Consider the following 3,533-nt stretch of genomic DNA (forward strand, 5'->3'; position numbering starts at 1 on the left):
TAAAAAGACAGATCGAGTTTGGAGATGAGCATTCTAGCTCAAAAATTGACTTTTTAAATAATCAAAAACCGCAGGTTGCAAAATATTTCTTTTCTTCATAAAATTTTTTTCATGGGCTCCTTAGGGGTAACTGGTACAAGTAGAGCCCTTAGGGCGAAAATTTTGTCCGTTTTGCTCTATCTTGTACCGTTTCGGCGCTATTGGGCATTTATTGGCGAAAAAAACGTGAAAAAGACAAAATGGTCTATTAAATCGTTAAAAAGGCTTCATGTCACAGAATAGGGTATTCCGCTTCAACCCAAACGGAACCTAAAGAAGAAAATCATGACTACCCGATCTGTTCCCTCCTGAACGCTGATTGGCCAAAGATGGCGTGGCTGTGGCGGTCAGCCAATAAGCGCGGAGAGGGAAACAGATCGAGCAGTCATGCTTTTCTTCTTTAGGTTCCGGTTGGCTTGCAGCGGAATACCCTATTGTAAAGGGAGTAATACTTTAAAAACACATTGCGGGTCGCACCACACCCTCTTTTGGGCTTAAAGGTGCCTAGAGTATCTAGTATTACTAAAACGTTGATTTTTACATAACCATCTGTCTAAATTCGAACTTTTAACGAAAACCGTTACCGAACAGCAGAAGTTTCATGTTCCTAATTTTTAGCCCGCTCTTTTGCTTATTAGCCCGCTCTTTTGCTTAAAAGCTATATAAGCGGGCTTATGCCATCGCCTCTGTGTCTGTCTGTCTGTCTGTCCGTCTGTCCGTTCCCCAAGAAGGACGTGAGCCAGAGGTCTGAAATTTTCAGGGTATTATTGTTGTCACTTCTGAACAACGAAACGGTTGGTGCAAATCCTGGCAACCACCCCTGAGTGGGTCTGAGTGGGTAACGAAGAAATAGGTGGTGGTCTAAGAAGTAAGAATAAAATATTTTTTTTACGGTCTCCTAAGAGGTAATTTGCGAAAGTAGAGCCCTTTGGGCGAAAATTTCGTCCGTTTGGCTCTATCTCTCTCCGTTCAGGTGCTAGAGGGAGTTTTTCTCGCAAGAGTGGCCCAAAAGCAAATACATTAATTTTAGAAAATACTTGATGTTGTATATAAGTAATCTTCTACATTTCTAAGTCTGTATAGACCTTTTATCCAAACGATGTGGCAACGCCGCACGCTAATAGTTTCCAGCGACAAACTCCTAATTGTGATCAAAATTCAAAATTCTGGCCACGGTGTTTGATTTTGGTGACTACTTCGCGTCAAACACCGTGGCCAGAATTTTGAATTTTGATCACAGTGAAGAGGTTGTCGCTGGACAAAAATAGCGGTATTTGGGTGACTGTACGAATAACCGCTTTGGATAAAACGTCTATATAAGCCTGTATGCACTTGATGCATTTGTATATTAGCGCCACATGTAAATTTCTCATACTCTGTAAATAGTGTCATTAGAATAATTGTCATAATTGCAAAATCACTGCCTGTACATAATTGCTCATGCACCATTGCACATTCACATTGCACTCCAGCTCCAGCCATATTGAAAACAGGAAATAAACCTCACTTCCGTCTTGGACCTAGAACTGTGCACTTCGTTGTTTTTCCTCGCTCCTGATTTTATCCTAACACATCGACCATACTACCTGATAATTTACAACACTTGATGGTCTCCTGAGGGGTAACTTTTAAAAGTAGAGCCCTTTGGGCGAAAATTTTGTCCGTTTGGCTCTATCTCTCACCGTTGAGACACTAGAAGGAGTTTTTCTCACAAAAGTGGCCCAAAAATAAATATTTTACTTAAAGAAAATATTTGATGGTCTTCAAAGGGGTAAATCGTGAAAGAAGAACCCTCTTGGCTAGAATGTCGCCCGTTTGGCTTTCACTGTTCACTTACAAAAGGGAATTTTTCTCACTGAAATAGCCAAAACAGAATCTTTTTCATTTATTCAGGAGTACACTTTTGTCTGAGAAGTAGCCTTTGCCGTCGGTTCAAGATTTCTTCTAAGCAGAAGAGTGGGCTTATTTTATGGTGGCACATCATTAATAAAATGTGTACACTCCCATACCAAAAAAACAACAACATTTATTTCGTTGTTTTGTTGTACTTCACATGCTGCTTCCGTTCTATCACTAATTAAAGCAAAATCATTGCGGACACGTTCGGAGTTATTTCAGCGTATGCCTGGAAGTATATTTAACTTCTGGGTCTAGCTTTAAATATATTTTCATATGTGTGTTATTGGATCCATAAGCTAACATCAAAAACTTAGAAGGGATTTGGCGTAATTTGCATGTATTCTACAAACTGCAGCACACATAGCCAAAGATGTTGAGCGTATGAAAAGAATGCTTCGTTTGTTGAGTTTTGATTACGAAGTAGACAGCAAAGATACCTGGCAAAAAGATGGTTCAAAGCGAGCTGTCACGCAAACGGGCCGAAGGCCCGTTTTCTGATGGAAGCTTTATTACACCATGAAAAATCAGAGGGGATGGGCCGCCGCCGGCAGGCCAAGCTAGGCCCGCTCCCTGCCGAACCGAGTTGCCGGTGGAGCGAAGCGGAGCTGGCAACTTGGTTTGGCGGAAGAGCGGGCCCAGCTTGTTGAGTAATAAGCCACCGACAAATGGTTAAAGTATGTCAAATTTAGGGCCTGAAAGGCCCTGTCCCCCTACACCCTGTCCTTATTCGTCTCGGGTGTCAGCGCCGCAGGCCTAGCTATGTGCGCCAGGCGCGTCGCCTTAACAGGGTTTCGTGAGATATCGCGAAGCCTGTTACGCGAGACGTAGTCTGGCGTACATATAGCTAGTTGGCTGAGCGATTAGCGAAGCCTATTACTCCGTCTGGTCGGAAAAAACCTTTTTCTGTCTGTCTGTCCGTGTGTCTATGTGTGTGTCTGTCCGCACGATAAGTCGAAAACGAATAGGGTATTTCGGGTAAGCGGAGCGGAGGAAACGGAACCGGCCAGTTCACCGCTGGTTGCATCTCTGCTGCTGATGCGCGGGGGAGGGGGAGAGGCGGCGGGGCGGCGCAGAGTCTACTGCGCATGTGCAGTTCGCAGGCTGAGACGGATCCAGCAGCCGCTCGCCCGTTCCGTTTCCGCTGCTTCGCTTACCCGAAATACCCTATAGGGCACAGGTCTAGAGCGCTGAGCGGAAGTAGAAGAACAAAAACGGAAGATGGGAAGGCGCCCGCACTCCTCCCTGCCTGCCCTCCACTTCTCCCCGGGCGCTCCCCCACTCCTCCCAGTGGAGGAGAGGGGGACGGCCCGGGCGCCTTTCCATCTTCCGTTTTTGTTCTTCTACTTCCGCTCAGCGCTCTAGACCAATACCCTATTAAGCTAGCAACCTGGGATTTTCAGGGTCGTTTTGTGTTGTGAAAAGACAGATCGATATCTCAGTTCATTCTCGAGTTATCGTGCGGACAAACACACAAACAGAATGAAACTTTTCGGGTCAGTGCAGTAATGGGCTTCGCTAATCGCTCAGCCAATTACCACTAGCTACATGTACGACAGACCACGTCTCGCGTAACAGGCTTCGCGATATCTCACGAA

This window comes from Frankliniella occidentalis, unplaced genomic scaffold (genome assembly GCF_000697945.3).
Source record: "Frankliniella occidentalis isolate FOCC.00 unplaced genomic scaffold, Focc_3.1 Scaffold419, whole genome shotgun sequence".
NCBI lineage: Eukaryota > Metazoa > Arthropoda > Insecta > Thysanoptera > Thripidae > Frankliniella > Frankliniella occidentalis.